The following is a 20,505-nucleotide window of genomic DNA, read 5'->3' on the forward strand; positions in this document are numbered from 1 at the left end:
AGTTCAAAAGAATGCTATGACACCTGGGAAGTAAGGATGAGTAAAGAACTTAGAACAGATAGTAAGATATCTAGATTAGTGGGAAGCATAGGTGCTGGAGTGTGATATGAGAAAAAAATAAAATCAAGCAATAATGTAAACTCATATAGACCAAATAGGCTTCTATGTAATGAGACAAAATGTATGATTAACTGCCTAAGAAAGAAAAGAAAAATGAAGAAGACAAGGAGAAAAGGAAGACTAAGCAGAGAAAGAGGAAGAGGAGATGGTGATGAGGTCAATCATGATGGATATTCTATTTAGAAAGATCGAGTAGCCCAGGGGCACCAGGGTGGCACAGTCGGTTAAGCATCCAACTCTTGATTTCAACTCAGGTCATGATCTCAGAGTCATTGGATCAGGCCCATTTTGGGTTCTGCACTCAACTGGGAGTCTGCTTGTCCATCTCCCTCTGTTCCTCCCCTCACTCTTCCTCTCTCTCTATCTCTAAACAAATAAATAATCTAGAAAGAAGAAAGAAAGAAAGAAAGAAAGAAAGAAAGAAAGAAAGAAAGAAAGAAAGAAAGAAAGAAAAAAAAAGAAAGAAAGGAAGGAAGAGAGAAGAAAGAAAAAGAAAGGAAAGAAAAGAAAGAAAGAAGAAGAAAGAAAGACAAACGACAAAAAGAATGACTGGAAGGACTCCTTCCTGCTCCCCCTCCCCCATCCCTCCCGAAGAAAGCCTCCCTCCCCCTCCCTCCCACCTAAATCTCCCTGACCGAGCTCGCTCCCTCCCTCCCACCCCTCCGCCCTAATAAGAAATGAAATAAAGAAAAAGAAAGAACGAGTATCCTGGATTAGCAAGAATGGAAGTTTGATCTCGTATCATAATAAAAAATAAAACTAGAAAAGTGAGGAGCCATGTAGTGAAAAATTGATAACTGAAAAACAAGCATTTAATCTTGAGGACAATGGGATTCACTGAACGTTCTTGACTAGGCAAGTAAACATGGTCAATCTATCTCTTAGAAAGATAACCTGAGCACCAATATTTAAGTTGTTTGATGGAAGAGAAGCCAGGAACATGTTAAAAAGCTACTAAAACAACTCAATCAAAAATATATAATGCCTTGAAACAGGATGATGGTATAGCTTTCACAAAAAGACAGGAAGCGTTAAATAGAAGTGTCCCCTTAGCTGCCTCATCTAGTGTAATTTGAATTATATCACACAGTTTTGTCACTTTGATATGTAATGGGGAAACCCATTGTTTTCTCACACCCTTCTTAAGAAAAGTTCTCTTTTGACAAAGGGTACAGAATATACATCTTTTTGACTAAACTGTAAAAGAAAACACAGAGCATAGAAACAGAAATTAGGCCAGTTCAGAAGGACTCAGGCAAAGTGAAAGGCTGAGAAGCCAATCATAGATCCACCAGTGGGATAAGATAAACCAGATTCCAATCATCCTTCAGTCAAGGGAGCTAACCGGAATGAGGAAGAAATAATTGAAGCTGGCACTCTTTGCAACTGTTAAGGCTAAGAAAGAGTCAAATACTTTCAGAAATAAATTCTTCTTAAGTGCATGGTTAAAATCACAAACAGGAATCATTTGTTTCTTCGTTTGGCACTTGCCCAGTGATACGGGCTAACTAGCAAGGCCACAGTTGTAACTGATTCAGGGATTTAAGCAGAATCTGAGCATTAACCATTTCCAATTCGGAAGACTGGAGCCCACTGTCAGCTCCCTTCAAGAGGCAGCCTGAGTTTGAGCAGAGAGCCTTCCTACGCAACAAGATTAAAGTCTGAGACCTTTGAAATGATCCCCTAAGAAACACTTCTTCCTGTAGGGAGGATGGATACTAATAAGATAGAACCACAGACACATTTGCTTGAGAAAAGATGATAGGATAGGATGAGGCATTGGAGAAAGGGAAGGAGTTTAATGGGAATTTCCTTTCCCAGGTTTGAAAGTAAGATCAACTTGTATTGTTTAGCCTACACAGTATTGTCTTCTGAGATCAACCAGTTCAGAGAAATGTGTAATAATTTCACTCCAGTCTATTGTGGGTTTTGTTTGGAGAAGGATGAAAATAGATAAAAAGGAAGGTATTTAGAAAAAGGAATGTGTTAGGAAAAGAATTAAGAATTGTGCCCTTCCCCACCACGCCCCAACCAATTCATACACTAAATCTTTAAACTCCAATGTAACTTTGGGAGCTAGGCCTTTTAGGAGGTATTAAAGTTAAAGAGGGTATAAGGGTGGGATGCTAATCCAATAGGATGGGTGGTTTTATAAGAGGAAGGGCAAGATCTTTCTCTCTCTGTCATGTGAAGACATAGTGATAAATTGCAGTCTGCAAGCCAGGAGGAGGTTTCTGGCCAGACTGACCATGCTGGCACACAGATCGAAGACTTCTAGCCACCAGAACAACAGGAAAATAAATTTCTGCTGTTTAAGCTACCCAGTCTCTGGTACTTCTTATGGTAGCCCAAGCAAACTAGTAAAGGAGGTAAACCCAGTGCCTATTTTATGAGCTTCATCCTTGATATTAGAGAGTCTCTGCTGAAAATGAAAATGTCTGATCATTAATCAGCTCCACTCCTGAATATACATATAGTGTGGCTGAGTGTTGTGTTTATATATGAAGCCTGTGGAATATTATGCTTGTTTTATGTACTAGGTTGTATTCATGCAGAGTGAAATGAATTTTAGATCTTTGATCTTTAGATTCCTGATATAAAATTTAAGATGTTTGATTAACCTAATAGGTTATCATTTCCTAAAAATGCTTAATACCAAAAAGTTTGAAAATCTTATTTCAAACAATGTTTAAAATGGCCAACAAACACATGAAAAAAAGCTCAACATCACTCGGCATCAGGGAAATACAAAGCAAAACCCACAGTGAGATACCACCTTGTATAGGTCAGAATGGCTAAAATTAACGCCTCAGGAAAGGACAGAGGTTGGCGTGGATGAGGAAAAAGGGAAACCTTCTTACGTTATTGGTGGGAATGCAAGGTGGTGCAGCCACTCTAGAAAACAGTATGGAGGTTCCTCAAAAAGTTGAAAATAAAGCTATCCTACAACCTAGCAATCATTCTACTAGGGATTTATCCCAAAGATACAAATGTAGTGATCCAAAGGGGCACCTGCACCTCAATGTTTATAGCAGCAATGTCTACAATAGCTAACCTATGGAAAGAACCCAGATGTCCATAGAAAGATGAATGGATAGAAAAGATGTGGTACATACATACAATTAATTACTACTCAGCCATAAAAAAAATGATATCTTGCCATGTGCAAGGATGTAGATGGAACTCCCTCTAGTATTATGGTATTATGGTAAGCGAAATAAGCCAAACAGAGAAAGACAATTATGTGATCTCACTCATATGTGGAACTTAAGAAACAAAACAGAGGATCATAGGGGAAGGGAGGGAAAAACAAAACAAGACAAAATCAGAGAGGAAGACAAACCAGAAGACACTCTTACTCATAGGAAACAAACTGAGGTCGCTGGAGGGGAGGGATGTTGGTGGATAGAACAAATAGGTAATGTACATCGAGGAGGGCACTTGATCTAATGAGCACTGGGCATTTTATAAGACTGATGAATCACTGAACTCTACCTCTGAAACTAATAATACATTATATGTTGATCCCCGCCCCCCCCAAAAAAAAACCCACAAAACTTTGCTTTGCTGCCCATTGCAAAAAAACAAAAAAGAAAAAGAAATTATTTAATAAATTTTATCTATCATTAAAAACAAACAATGTTTATATTTAGCAAGTAAAATAAGACCAGGTCATTTATTCTCACTTCCTACAACTTAGTGGCTGTGTTATATTACAAGACCATCCTTGTGTGTATGGGAGTGTGTGTGTATGCCTGTAGCTAGGACCACATGTGGTTTCACTTCAAACATCTTAAAAGTTACGGTTAGTATTTCATTTTTTACATCATTATTAATCAGTAGCAGCATGATAAAGCATAAATATTTTATAAAATAAAGTTTTACGTGTAATGTCAGCACATACTTTATTTTTATTTTCTTTGGCAGTGCTTAAAATAGATGTTTTGCTATTTTGCTTTCCTGATAGCATTCCCCTTAAAATTTATCTTTTATAGTGACATAGATTACTGGCAATATTAACATGTTTTAAAGTTAGTGTTTTTTTCTTCAGTTCAAGCAATTTGTATTAGCTATTGCATACTTTTAAAAGAAGAAAAAAATCCTTCGCATCCCTGATCAAAATTCATAGTCGATTCAAAATAAATCAGCATATGGGAAATTAGTATCTATTTAAATCATATCACAGAAGAGCATTCTCTTTTAGTGGCTCTAAGACCACATGATAAAACAGCTTGCAGAATTTTATATGATCTATAAAACCACATATAGTTAGAGGAATTTTATAATAGCACATTCAATATCCGTACAAAATGAAAAAAATGTATAGATTTGTAATTGAATTCTTTGCCTATTTTTTTGTTTAAGTCATTGATCAAGGATGAGTTTCTTAACCTTTTTTTTGAAGCTCAGATTATCATAAAATTGTAATAGTTTATGTAAGACTATTTAGAAGCCACAATCCTCAGTAGATTAGCATTATTTGTACTCTTTGTGAATGTATCTAAAATAATACTTGTACTAGTTCTGCTTATGTGTTTATTTTGCCTCCCCTTTAATAGGCTACAAGTTTTCTGAATGGAGGGATTATGTTTAGTTCATTCTTTTGCCCCTAAACCCAGCACAACAATTGCGAGTAAGCATACTGTCAGTAATTGCCCACAGAATGAACAAATACTAGAAATGGGAGAAATGCGAGCATTATTGTGGAGCCTTATTGTGTGAGTTTGAGTCCTGGTTTTGGACTTACTCTGTTACCTTGACAAATCACCCTATCTTCTGAGAGGATAATAATAGAATTCAGTTCGTACAGTTTTATGTTAATTGAATTAATACTTGTAAAACATTTATACTAATGCTTGGATCTTAGGGCTCAGTCAACATCTAGTACTATTCAATATAGGAAACATAAAAAACGGTGAAACCATATTTTTTCCTGAAGTTGTGCTAAACTAAATAATATGTTCTTATTTATGCACAGTGCAAAATAATTTCTACATTTTGCAACTCTCTCGATGTTACAAACTTTTATCAGCTTAGTTAAGTTTTCTCAAATTCAGTTCAGCTCATCCATTCAACAATCTTTATTTAGTAGAATATGAAATAAAATAATCCTGGCCTTCAAGATATTCACAGTTTAAGGACACCTGGGTGGCTCAGCAGTTGAGCACCTTCCTTTGGCCCAGGGCGTGATTCTGGAGTTCCAGGATCGAGTCCCACGCCAGGCTCCTGCATGGAACCTGCCTCTCTCTGCCTATGTCTCTGCCACTCTCTCTCTCCTTGTCTCTCATAAATAAAAAAAAAAAATTTAAAAAAAGGTATTCACAGTTTATATGAGGGTTTGACAGAGATACTCACAGATAAACAGTACTTTATGAAAATCTTCCTTAGCATTTGCCTTAATATTTGTAATTATTTGTCTTTATACCTGTAAAGACAATTTTACTTATTTACAACTATTACAAAAATTACAATTGTAACTATGTGCAATTATTTGTAATATTTACAATTATTTGTCTTTACACTTGTCTTTTCCAATAGAATCTGAATTCATTTAAGAGATATTAAAAAAAAAACCTTCATTGTTCTTATATCCCCAGCTCTTGAACATTTATCAAATAAAGTTTGACAAAATAACATGTATATAATAATATAAGTGGTTCAGATTCATCTAAGGGATTCATACAGGAAGTTGATTAATTAGTGTTTTTAAAAGATTTATTTTATTACTTCAGACAGAGATAGCATGAACATGAGAGTGGGGAGAAGGGCAGAAGGAGAGGGACAGAGAATCTCAAGCAGACCCCCTGTCAAACACAGAGCCAGGCTATGATTTCCATCTCAGGACCCTGAGGTCATGACCTAAGCTAAAATCAAGAGTCAGCTGTTTGACTGACTGAGCCACTCAGGCACCCTGATTAATTAACATTTTTAAAGCGAGTAATTATTTAAGAATACATATTCACCTTAGATATTTAAATTCAATTTTAAACAGGGGAAGGAAAACTAATTTGTCTACATTTTAACATAGAATTCAGGAGTTTTCTATTAGCAGGAGTGTCTTATTCGTGTTTTACAATATTCATGCTTTATATTTCTTGTATAAATAGTAGTCATAAGCCACTAACTAGAATTTTCCATTTCTGTCTTTATGAAGACTTTTAAATTATTAATGAAATAATATGAGTGCAGAATAACTCAAGATTTTTCCCCTGAGTTCTTAAATTAGTCTAAACGTTAATTCAACAGTAGTGTTTTCAATTATTTACTTTTACATTTCAACAAAAAACCTCGACTTCCTTTTCTTAGATATAATGCTCTTTCTTTTTGCATGTAATATTAATGAATTTGGAAGAAATTTAAATCTCATAATAACAATAACAAATGCAATTGACATATTTTTGGGAACAAAGACAATGAACTATTTGAAAACATGTGAGTCAACCTGTGCAAACTTTGAGGCTTGGGCGTGTAGGTGCTACACTTGGGTGCAGTGGTTGAATGCTTTAAATAACAGAGAGTGTTAGTTAATTAAGTTCTATCATTGGAGACCTATTAAACTCTATCATTGGAGACCTATTAAATTCTATTGTATATCTGGTTGTCAGAAATCTGGAAATTCTTTTCAGAGCAAGTGTTATTTAAGGTAGATCTAAGGAATGGGAAGGAGCTGGAGAGTGACCTCAAGTCTACAAAAAGTGTGACTCTGGAGAATTTCAATTAATCTAACTTGAACATATAAGCATAGAGGTTTTGAGAGAGTACATTTCTGAAAGCCTTGAATACTAAAATGGACAACAGAATTTAATTCCTTAGCAATGCTTGAAATGGAAGTTTGGTGAACAGAAACATGGTACATGAAGGATTAATCTTTTATCAACATTATGATATTTTAGATGAAATGTACTATAACAGAGACAAAAAAGATTAAACAAAATGATGATAGAAGAAAAAACAAGATTTTTATTTGAGAAATGGCTTAAAGATTAATGTATATTATTTATATACTTATAATATAATATGTAATACACAATAATATGTATATATAATATAACAATAACATGATATATAAATAAGTAGTATATAATATATAGAATAATATAATAACTGGTAATAGTATAATATAATAATATATATATAAGTTATATATATGATTTATATTCTTTAATCTATATTCATATATATATATACACATATCCATATGTCATATGTCAAAAGCCTATCTCCCAAGGCATTTAATAGGTTTTATTAATAATAATTATATAATCTGCATTTTTCTAAATGATTCACATGAATAACTCATATAAGCTACATAATAATATTAGTAGGTACTGTTATTATATACAAAATAAGTTGAAGAAACTGAGGCACAGAGGAATTAAGTTATTTGTCCACAGTCATGCAGCTAGTAAGTGATGGAGCCAGGCTCTGAATTCACACTATGGCTTTAGATAGCTTTTAACCACTAAACTGTATAGCCATTCCATAAGAGAGATACAAGCACAGCAAAGTGAAGTAGGGGCTGAGGCTTTTATAAAGGTACATACTTGGGGAAAATTTTTTTCAGACCCAATGGTGTCTTCTGTGCTATGGTGGATACCTGCTAGTTATATTCCCCCAAACTGTTTCTCCTTCCTGTGCCAAATGTTCTCCCAAATCCCACTGAGTGTTGCATCCTTTTCCCACTGGGTAGAGCTCATGACTCTACTTTCAACACCAAGGGTGTAGGCCCTGATTGGTTTAAGTCATTCAGCAAAGTCCTTCCTCCTCCCACAGTAATTAACTCAGGGGTGGGCAATTGATTCCATTAATTTGATGAAATATTTAGAAAAGCAGCTTCTTTGTTCTTCAAGAGAACTATCAAACTTCTCTCTCTGCCCATCCTCCTCCTTTGGATATCAGCAAGGAAGCATTTGGCCACGGTATCTATATTTGCAGGCATTTGTGGCTATAAGGGAGCCCTAACTGAGGTGGAAGCATTTATCCCCAAAGACAAAACAAAAAGAACCAAATCTTTAAGGACACTGCAAAGTTGCCATATTTATGAGTGTCAATAGATCTCCTTCTGGCATGTAAGCCATTCTAAATTGGATTTTAGGTTCTATGCAACTAAAATTATTCTGTTACATTTTTAATTTCTGTAGCTTTTTTGCATCTAGACAATGTCACTTAATTGCAAAATTTTTCACATTGTCCTTTTATTATCCATCTAGTTATAAAACATTTACAGCATGATATCCTTGATTTCATACTGATTTTTTCTTATGAAGATATGCAAAAGATTTTCCTGTTTGGACTATGTAGTCTCATTTTTGTTGGCTTGTATCCTAGCTAAGGTGTCTTCTTTAATACATTCCAGGCTAAAACATTTAACAAATTATTATACTTAAAGTTGTTGGTATTAGAAAACAAAAACAAAAACAAACATCTGTCAAGGATACCTTACTCATCTGGGTCACAGAAAAAATTTAATTCATATTCATTGGTTTTATTAAACTAAACCTTAATTTACATTACTCTTATAATAGGATGTTAGTTTTTAATTATATAGCTCTTTAGTTTAATTATTCTATAGGTTGAAAGCAATTTTTATGTATATCATCTTTATAATTTAAGAGGGTTTTCTCAGTCCTTCCAATGAATATTTTTTTAAGGATATGACTATAATCTGGCACAATCTGAAAGTATTGAGGTCAATCTCCTCTAGAATACTCTGATCTAAACAAAGTCAAAATTATGGTAAAGTTGCAGGCATTTTAGTGTTAGGTAACTTGGAGAATGATAACTCACTTACTGTATCAAGAGTGCTTATATCAAGCTTCCAAACTCAACTATCTAGAATATTTTCCAATGTATAGAAATAATGAGAATCATGTTTAAAACACAGTGAGTGATCTGAGTAAGTCCAAGAAGTCATTGCCTTCTACAAAGCATTAAATTATTTTCTTTGTAAGCATAAAGGAACATTTTAGGATGAGTCCCTTTCTGTCAGATTCATAAAGGAATATACAATTCAAGTTTTTATGTTTTTGAAGCTCAATAGCCTATGTAAGAGAGTATGATGAACAGATGTGAGCTATCAGCATGTGAAGTTACAGTAATGAAGTTCCAGAGTTAGTAAAAATGGACAGAATGGGAAAAATAAACAGCTCGTGAAAGAAAATACATTTTATTTTGAAATAATTTTAAATTGTTTTCAAAATGCACTCTTAGTTTCTAATAAAAGCATATGGAAATGTCAAATAGGAAATTGGAATTCTGCATCTGAATATCAGAAGCAAATTTTCAATCAGATATACATATTCTTAAAACACAGGAAAGAAAATGATGCGGATTCAATTATCCTTTTTGACATTATGATGGGTTAAATGGTCTAAGAAGCCTCTTGCTTCAGTAAAACTAAACCCTAGTTAAAACAAAAAAATCTGGATTTGCAAAAAGTAGTACTTCTGTACTTGCAAAAAGTACAAAACAAAATAAAAATAAACCATGCTTTACCTCTCCATCTTTTCCCCCAAACACCTGTATCTGGAGATGGAGCTAAGGCATAAAATTGTAGATATATAGCAGAGGAAGAATTTCTCCTAAGGCAGATGCTCATAGTAGCCCAGCCATAGGTACAATAAGTCTTGGGTAAGGAGTTGAATTTCGGATCCCTGATTGATTTTGGCCCCTCTGTTGGGAAGGGAATAGAGTTGTCCTGGGTCCTTGGCAAATTCCAGCTGTTTGCAAGAAGTAGACCAGTCTTTTCTAGACCCCAAAGAAGGCATGGTGGGGAGATATAGATTGGCAGCAAGCAATGAGCATGCACACAAACCAATGCATAAGATAAAAACAGATTTCCATTCCCTAACCCTATATAACTTGGAAAATAGAGATAACACTAAATATGACCCTGCTTAAAGAAGTAAAATATGGCATAACAATGGTAGATGAATAATTAGAGACTATGAAGGATGATTGTTAAATGTGAAAAAAAAAAAGAAAAAAGGAAAGAGAAAGGGAGAAAGAAAGAAAGAAAGAAGAAAGAAAGAAAGAAAAGAAAGAAAGAAAGAAAGAAAGAAAGAAAGAAAGAAAGAAAGAAAGAAAGAAAGAAAGAAAAAGAAAGAAAAGCAAGCTCAATGAACAAGTTAGATTAACAGGTGGCAAATGATCTCTCCAGATTTGGGAGATGTGGGTAATGTAATGTTCTAGGTCTCCTGTTAACTATTGTAGTTCTAGTTCGTGTATGTTTACAGTTACTCGTGTCGATATTATGCATCATAATGTATAAGGAAATGTTTAATATATGTTTCAGTAATGTATCAATAGTTACATTAAAACTGAAAGAAAATTTTATATAATTTAAGGTTGCATAACAGGTGAGGCAGTGTCTTAATTTGGGGAAGAAAATGAGACTGCTGTGTAAATAGCATGAACAAATTTCAAGAGGGCAAGTTGAATAATAGTATAGGCAAATAGTCTGAAAAATCATTAGTGGAAAGCAAGGTGCCTAATGACAATTATTATTATATTTTTGCTGTTTACTAATCAGTTTCTAGATGCAATACTTCTTTGTTATAGTCTTCTTTAAAATCAGTCACTCAATTTAGCATCAGATGAGGCAAGTCAGCTCTCCATTCTAGAAAGGGTTTTTGTAAAAACAAACAAACAAACAAACAAATAAATAAATAAAATACAAAAAATAAAAAAGGGTTTTTGTGTGCACATAAGTGAACACACAAATTGCTTAAAATAAAATGAATGTCTTATTTTGTCTGTGATTTTTAAACTTTGCTCTTTAGGACATGCCCAGAGCCCCATAAAATAGGGGAAAAAATCCCAGCTTGACTTTGAGCCCCTCTATTCTATTTCCAATAGTGCAATCATTTGGCTGTGATTCCTTCAACTGTAGTTCCTGGTGGGTATCAACATAAATATTCTTTAAATAATTCAGAAGCTAACTCCTCCCCCAAAACTCAGAACATTTGATCTCTAAAAATCATTTAAGTTTTATGTATTTATAAGGGTGTTGTAGACTAAAGATAAAAGCACCACCAGTGATCAGATAGGTCTATGTCAAAAAAATATTTTACATTACGGAAGAAAAAAAACTGGACTAAATAAAAGCAAGTGATTTGTTTATTTGATGCAAGAACTAAAATATGTAGAGCATTAAAAATGTCAAAACCAAAAATGACCTTAGAGATCATCTAGCCCAGTACTCCTCCCTGACCACAATTTTATAGACATCAGAGAAAATTAAAAATAAATAAATGTATTGGGCAAAGTGAGAGAAAGAAAAATTATTAAAATATTTTGATAGCTTTTTTAAATTGAGAATAAAGTCATAGTTGACAGACTATTTAATCATATTTTTGTCTGTAGGATATTTTCTCCTTGAAATTGTTTCTAAGATCAGCATAAAAAAAGTAAAGTTTGTATAACAATAACAATGTTTGTTTATAGTTTTGGAATAAATCAAATAATATAAGTAAATCTAGGAAGTATCCCTTTAAAAATGTTAGATACGTAGGATGCATAGTCTAAAGGGCATTGTGTGAATAGATAATCAAGCAGGAAGATATTATTTATAATTATACCAAAGAATGACAGTCCACCAAGTCCTAAGCTTTCAAAAAGTTAGTTTATCCGTGAAAACTAAGTAAAAATTTTTGATGGGTAAATATATATTACTATTATATTATTATATTTTAGTAGATAATATTTAGTATTATTTATATTTTAATACACAATATATCAATATGCCCATTTATCTTTTCTATAAATATCAATGGAGTACAGAGAAAAAAGTATGAATACAGGATAATTTCTATTGGCACGTTATGTAACTTGTAGAATTTTAAAACTTCGTAAATAATTCATTTCTCCATGGAATAAATGCAACTTTTTTCATTCTCAATTATATTCTAAAACAATTTCCCCCAAAAATGTTAGCTGGTATGACATATTTGATTCAATAAATTAATTCATTTATGTTTTCTAAACTTGTTGGTCAAAAAAGTTTTCAGTTTTATAGGGATGAGAAATAAGAACAGCTAAAATATGAAATCACAAAAAATAGTATTACAAAACATCTATGGCACCAATATATCTATGAATCTAAAGTACTACCATTCTTTCCACATGAAACGATTGTTTTGTATACATATTATACAATTGTTTTGTATAAATATATATATATATATATATATATATAAAAGCAAGGAGATATAAAGGTGAATCTACTATTTTTCTGTTTTAGAACTCAAATTAGTATATTAAGAGAGATAAATATAATGTGTGGCTGGGTTTTGAACCAAAATAAAAACTCCATGCAAATGGCAAACATCATTCTACCAAATACAGACAAAACAAGACAAATTTTCAAAGGTTGCCAAATCCTTTGTCAGATGTAATAATTTTTCAAAAGCCTTCATCTCACCCTTGTATTTGTGAACCATCCATCCATATCTTGGGGCATTCTGCTTATTTTGCTTTTATTCCTCTGTACTTTTTGATTCATTTTCTACCTCTGATCTCTCCTTCTTTTAGTCTTTAAGACAAATTTGAAGTGGTGCCACTATTATGCCCTTTAGACTACCGGAGGAAATAAGTCTCAGAAAAGGTAAGAAACTTATCCAAAATTCCACAGGTAGGAATCTTGTCCAATATCCCACAGCTCTTCTGAGGCAAAGCCAGGAATGTGTCCGGGTCTGCTTGGGTGCAGATTTCAATATTTATCCCTGGGGCTGCACTATACCATGTGACAGTGAGCAGAATCAGTGGTTAGAGATTCAATTATGGACAGGTGAGGTTACAGAATAAACCGTCTAAGGGAAAAGTGCATTAAACCAATTGAGGCTCTCCATATGAATGCAGAAATAATTCTCATGGAGACGCTATTTGAAGGAGTGAAGGAAACAAAGAATCTTAAAAAGTGAAAGACCTAAGAAAAGGATATCTAGGAACAGAGAAGCTGTAGGTCTAGAACGGAGAAGGGACCATATAAATATTTAATGAGATGCTGAAAAGAAAGAGAAGCTTTCTTTAGTGAACTTGAAAGACAACAGAGATTAATGATGGTCAGAAAATCATTCAAGTAATAAAAAAAACAACAGGTGATTAGCATTTCAAAATATTGTAGGGAAGAGACCCAAGACCGTGGATATCTATAACTTCCTCATTAATTTCAGGCAGCACCATATTATTAATGCATTGTTGGAAAGAATGAATAGGAAATAGGAACTGAAAGTATTTTTGATTTTTTTCTTTTCTTTTCTTTTCTTTTCTTTTTTTCTTTTTTCTTTCTTTTTTTTTTTTTGAGACTAAAGTTAGCATGAAAAGTTAAGGAAGGTAATATATTTTTACGTGGGAAATGGGTTCAAGAAAAAGTTTGTTTGGCTAATATAGGCAAGACCTGAATTAATTAAGAAGAGTGAAGCATGAAGTCCAGAGATCCCAAGTGCCTGGGATCCAGTGCCTGGCTCCAGAGATCCCAAGCAGATGAGATTCAGCCATTTGCTGCTGACAAAAATCCAAAGGCAAGAAAACAATAGTGGTGAAACAAAAAAATAATTTGTTTCAGTGAGACGAATAACAGGAACACAGTGGACTAACGTTCTGAAGGCTGTATCCAAAGTGCTGAAAATACTTCTAAGTTTATATAAGGAAAATGTGGGACAAAAATCGCTGGGTACATGCAGCTGGACAGGAAAGGTCAGGTTGATCATTGTCTTGGGGTCAATCATGCAGGGTCTTGCTGGTGTCAGGGCAGTTGTTATTGCTTGAGGGAGTAGTTTCAGTTCCCGTCACTGGATGCTTTGCCCGCCAGGACTTTTAGCTGAGCTAAAAGATAAGCTAGAAAGGATAACTTAATCAGTTAGAAAGTACAGACGAAGATCAAAACAGAAGTAGATCAAGTCCTCTTTCATAAAGATGTGAAACAGAGAGAGGAATGAGACTGTAGATTGTTGACTTTTTCATGATGATATATTGGGTAAATCCTTATTTGTAGATATAAAGCCAAGATATTTATTAGAAAGAGGAATAAAACATAGCTCTAGGCACTAAAGACATACAGGAGGTGCAGAGTTGGTGTTTATAGCGGATTCAACAGACAGCTATAACATTCTAGAGAAGAATCTTTCCCACTGATTTTATGAGAAAGAAGAAACTCAAGGGGAAAAACTGTGTAGTTATTTAAATTCAATTGACTCGGGCAGCCCTGGTGGCCCAGCGATTTACTGCTGCCTTCAGCCCAGGGCGTGATCCTGGAGACCTGGGATCCAGTCCCACTTCGGGCTCCCTGCATGGAGCCTGCTTCTCCCTCTGCCTTTGTCTCTCTCTCTCTCTCTCTCTCTCTCTGTCTCTCATGAATAAATAAACAAATAAATAAAATCTTTAAAAAAAAAGATAAATAAATTCAATTGACTCCACAAGTTAATACAATAAGTAAAGCGGAAGGAGACCCAAACAGCAACAACAAAAAATAAACCTTGACTCTGCTCTTCAAATAAAGCATCCTCGGGTGCCTGGGTGGCTCAGTCGGGTAAGTGTGTGATTTCTGCTCAGGTCATGATCTTAGAGTCCTGGGATGACTGGCCCTCCTCGGTAGGTCTCCTTTCTCAGCTGGGAGTCTGCTTGTGCCTCCCCCTCGGCCCCTCTCCTTCCCCCTTCATGCTCTCTCTCTCTCAAATAAATAAATAAAATCTTAAAAAAAGAAAGAAAGAAAGAAGAAAGAAAGAAAGAAAGAAAGAAAGAAAGAAAGAAAGAAAGAAAGAAAGAAGAAAGCAAGCTTCCTGGAATAAAGGAGGAATAGCAAATCTTGTTAAGCAACTTTATACTTGCAAAGAAACTTTTCTCAAATTCACCCCCTACTTCTCTTAATACTGTGTATATCATTTGCTCTCTCTTAATTCCAGTCTAGCAGCACATATCTTTGTTTCAAGTGTTAGTCCTTTCATAGAATTAACATTCCATGTAGTGATCCTTTAATTTTTACTTAAAGCATCCCAGATGTAAGAAGTTAATTGCCTTAGAAATAACGCATTCAATATCAAGTAAACTTTCGTCAAGGACAGTTCCTTAAAAGGAAGAAAGCAGCAACAGTCTTAAAATAGTATCAGTTAGCTTTGGCTTTTCCCAACTGTTGACAAAGGAAAAGAATGTTGATTAATCTTTTGTTGATATCAACAATCTAATTCAAATTAAATTATATAAACAAAATTATATTGTTTTAGATACTTTCAATCAATTTTGTTGGCTGATAAAAATGTCCTTTCGAGTCTTAAAGTTACACACATCCCTGTATATATAAAGGGTGAACTTCAATTACCGTAATGTATTTTCTGTTATCAGCTGTAGGAGATTTATGCAAACCTCTCTTTCTTTGTCTAAAATATATTGAGGATGCACTAGCTAGTTTTAGTGGCCCTCTGTATTCTTTTTTTTTTTAAAGATTTTATTTATTTATTTATGATAGTCACAGAGAGAGAGAGAGGCAGAGACACAGGCAGAGGGAGAAGCAGGCTCCATGCACCGGGAGCCCGACGTGGGATTCGATCCCGGGTCTCCAGGATCGTGCCCTGGGCCAAAGGCAGGCGCCAAACCGCTGCGCCACCCAGGGATCCCTGTATTTTTAACATTCTGGAATCTATGTTAGTCTCTTGTTTCTTCCAATTGTTATTTAAACGAATGATTGTAAAGGACAGTTCTATCTTTGACACTACTTCTTCCACCTGCCTTCATAAGAAAAGGCTATTTCTTTAGTAAATATTGAAATTATTCATTCTTCGAGAGGAAATACTTAGTTTCAGGGAAAGGTCTATAAATAAGTTTTGTGTCTTCTTCCTTTTTTTAAATCAGCTATCTATCAAAAGATCCAAGGATAGGTACTTCCTCAGTCTACTTCTCCCGTCGACATTCAGATAGTAACTAAAAGAAACATCCTTTACGCGAGCACAAGCTTGGTTTTTTTGGATTGACAAATAATTTCTTCTTGATTAGTATATTTTATGCAAACAAGTTACTCATAGAGGTATATGGCTAATCTAATTTTCTGCTGCCCGGGCAATAATGGTGTGTGATAAATGAAAAGCCACTCTTTCAAATATACTTCTCTGCATTTTTAGAACACAGTAAAAATAAGAGAAAAAAAAAGAATCTTTTGCTCTCTTGTATGGTAAGAATAACATTTGTGTAGGGTCAGTTTTCAATGTCTGTGGCTAAAATCTTGACTCCTCTCCCCAACACTGATATAGTAATGAACTCTGCCAGCAACAAGTCATGAATTGGTAACTTTTGCATTCTAAAAGCATGCATGCAAGGATGAGAAACTGTCTTGGGTGATGGTGGAAAAGTAATAAATTGTACTTTCCTTTATAATCTCGAGGTATAAACCTTAAAGATCAAAAAAAAAAAAAAAAAAAAAGAACAATCAAATCTTTTGAAAAGTTGCCTGGGTTTCTTCTATAATGTCTTCATGCTTGGGAATGGTTTGGTTCACTACATGACATAATACTTTCTTTAGTAAGAACTCAGAGGAACATGGGTGACTCGGTGGTTGAGTGTCTGCCTTCAGCACAGGGAGTGACCCTGAAGTCCCAGGATCGAGTCCCACGTCGGGCTCCCTGCATGGAGCCTGCTTCTCCCTCTCCCTCTGCCTGTGTCTCTGCCTTTCTCTCCCTGTGTCTCTCCTGAATAAATAAATAAAATCTTAAGGAAAAAAAAAAAACTCAGAGAAACATTACTTACTCTGCATTAGCAATGTGTATCATAACTGGTCATGTTTACTTCTTCATGTTGAATGTTAAAAACTTAAAATCAAAGATGTGGTACAACTTTAGTCAGAATATAGCTTGTCTAAGTTCAAATGTGGTCAGCAGCAAGCAATCAAAAACGAGATTAAGTGTTGCTTACAAAAACAGAAGTGCATTTTTCTCCCATAATAAGATGTCTGTGGTACGTAATTGTTGATATTTTTGTGGCAGTTTTATGATTTATGATCATGTGATTTATCATCAGGTGCAGGGCTGCTGTCATTGCTGTTTTCATGGCCACAAAAAGACTGCAAGAGCTCCAAACATTACTTTCTGATTTCAAATTCAAAAACATAAAAAGCAAGCGAGAGGGTCTTTTTCAAGGAATAATATAAACTTGTTCCATAATTATCAGAAAGTAAAAATTCTTTCCTATTGGTCATTCAAAATATTTCTGCTCACTTTGATTGACCAGAATCACATCAGTGGCAACACTTAGCAGAAAAGCAAGGAATGCACAGAACAGAAGGGCGTTAAAAATGGCTTTAGGGAAGCAAAGAAATACTCTCCTGCCATGCAAATCTTCATAAACATGATGTTTATAGTGTCCTTACTCCTAGTTCTATTTACCTGTTGTACTTTTATTTTCTGTTGAGCCTAATTTTCCTGCTTTATATGCATTTTTATCTTGCTTCATTTCATGTAATTTTATGAACCCTCTTAAATCTTTGGAATGAGATATGTATCTACACATATATGCACATGGGCATACAAAGCAGACTTTTTCCAGCTGCTTCTCTATAACATATTCTATAGAAGCTTATTTGGCAATCTTTATTGATTTGATTTCCACAGACACTGATAAAAATCTTTCTATAATGCCACAGTAATTTTATAATAACAGATGGCATGGATAGTTTTACAGTTTGTGAACAGCAAAGAATTTTTTTTTTTTAAAGAACATTCTTTTAAAAGTTAGCAAGGTCTTCAGATACTGTTCATAATATGATCTCATGACAAGAGTATTTTCATTTTGCTTTCTTTCATCCTTGCTCATTGATCCCTGTGGAATTGCCACTGAACCATGAGATTACTGATCCAGGAAAAACAGCTCCTGTATATTGCTAGGTCATAATTCAGCATGGTAACCCACCACCACACCAGCTCTCTTCCTTGTCCTGCCAAATGGATGGTTAGTTTTGTTTTGTTGTGGGTTTTTTTGTTTGTTTGTTCGTTATTTTGGGGTGGTTTGTGTGTGTGTGTGTGTGTGTGTGTGTGTGTGTGTGTGTGTGTATGATTGTATGGGTTTGAATAAGAGAGGGAGGTAATTGAAGCGGAAAGAAACAAATAAAGGATAAAACCAGTTTTTAAAAAGATATCTGGGGATGCCTGTATGGCTCAGTGGTTGAGCGTCTGCCTTCAGCCCAGGGCGTGATCCCTGAGTTCTGGGATCGAGTCCCACATCAGGCTCCCTGCATGGAGCTGGCGTCTCCCTCTCTCTGTGTCTCTGCCTCTCTCTCTCTCTCCCTGTGCCTCTCATGAATAAATAAATAAAATCTTTTAAAAAAATAAAAAATAAATAAAAAGATATCTGATTTTTTTTATATCTGATATTTTTTGATTTGACTGTAAAAATAGGAAGGGTAAAAGAATGCAAAAATTCATTGAGAGGAAAAAAAAATAGCATACATAGTCACTAGCAATCTGGAAAAAATTCCCAATTTAACTAAATGTTAATAAGAAATTTTGAGTATAATATGGTTATAATGGAAGCTAGCTGGAAGAAAGGCAGACAGGGGCAAGGGGCCCTGTTCTAAGAGGAAACTACCCTTAAAGGGATAAAGACCCCATCTCATTATTCTACACCACCCTGGAAGGAGTCCTCCACCCTTTCCCATGTGAACAACTACCTGATAGATGAATGATGTGGACAAAAACCTGATAGGATGATAGTTGCAGGGAGAGTTAATCAGATGAAAACAGCCCACCATCATTCTCATAAAATCCCTAGACTTAGAAACTCCCACAGCCACCCTCTGGGGTCCCCTTTCTCCTCAGCAGCTTTGTACTACTGTCCAAATAACTTTGTTTTGGTGCCCACCAGTCTTCTGGTCTACCTCTTCATTCTTCCAATTGGTGGGACCAAGAATCGTGGGCACTAAAGGAAAAGAAATCCTGAAACAGTTACATAGAAAAGTGCAGATATAAATAAACTGAGCTAGTTAAGAAAAAATGCCATGAAAACATGATTCCAGTACAATTCTCTTTTGTTTTGTTTAACTATGATGTTAATTTTAAATTTGTTTATGACATTAGTGTTAATGTCACAGAAATTAAAAACTTTGGAGAAAATGTAGATTCATTTAACTTTAGTCATAAGTGTAATTTAAAGGCTCTTTCAAATGTTCTCAGATTTAAAATGATAATAATATATTTATTAAAATACAATTGAGACTATATCTAAATGATGATGACCACTATGTAAAACTGTTCCTATAGACAAGGGTTGGTAGGGAATATTTTTAAAAAATCAGTGCTGCTATGTTAGTGACATGAATACATTTTTATTTTCTATTTCTACTAAAAATTTATTATGTTGCTACTAAAATTGTTTTATTAAAGTAGGTAAAATTGGACAATTTTTTATACTGTACAATACTATATTACTCAACTGATTTATCACTTTACAAATAAAATCTAAGGGATGCCTGGGTGGCTCAGTGGTTGAACATCTGCCTTTGGACCAGGGCATGATCCAGGAGTCCCGGGATCACATCCCACATCGGGCTCCTTATGGAGCCTGCTTCTCCCTCTGCCTATGTCTCTGCCTCTCTTTCTGTGTCTCTCGTGAATAAATAAATAACATTTTTTCAAAAAAATCTAAAAATATTTGAAAATACCTATTTTATACAAAATACAGAGATATTATTCTTCCTACTGGTAATTCACTGATTTAAATATCTCTATTTGTGGAGAGAATCCATCTGTACAATTAAAAAGAAGGAAAAGGGGGTCTTGGGTGTGCCAAAAGAGATATTCCCTATATGATTTTGTGGGTGTGTTAAAAAGCCATTGTCTACCTTTGGGCAGAAAAAGCTCATTCACTCGATGTTGCTAAGTAATGGCAAAAAGTCATACTATGAAGGATGAGATTTGGAAATATCCCCAACCCATTGGTATTCAAAGAATGAGGGAAATGATTAGGCTGTTAAAACTTTTGTACCTGAAATTGAATGAATTTCCTTCTGAGATTGACTAGACGTTCTGACTGTGAAAAAGTTTGGATGAAAGCTCTTTCCAAGAGGTAACTTAAAAAGTTTTGGTAGAGGGATGCCTGGGTGACTCAGCAGTTGAGCATCTGTCTTTGGCTCAGGGCATGATCCCAGAGACCCTGGATCAGGTCCCACATAGGGCTCCCTGCATGGAGCCTGCTTCTCCCTCTGCCTATGTCTCTGTCCCTCCCCCCCGCCCCCCCGTCTCTGTCTCTCACGAATAAATAAATAGATAAATAAATCTTTTAAAAAAGAAAAGTTTGGGTAGATTTTCTTGCCTTTACTAAAAGCTTTGCTACAAGCCTGTCATCTTCAATTTGTTTTGGAAGGAGCGTGGTGAGGGTGTAGCTTCAAAGTGACTTGGAATAGAATCCTAA

Source organism: Canis lupus, chromosome 19, assembly GCF_011100685.1.
Source record: "Canis lupus familiaris isolate Mischka breed German Shepherd chromosome 19, alternate assembly UU_Cfam_GSD_1.0, whole genome shotgun sequence".
In the NCBI taxonomy this organism is placed as follows: domain Eukaryota; kingdom Metazoa; phylum Chordata; class Mammalia; order Carnivora; family Canidae; genus Canis; species Canis lupus.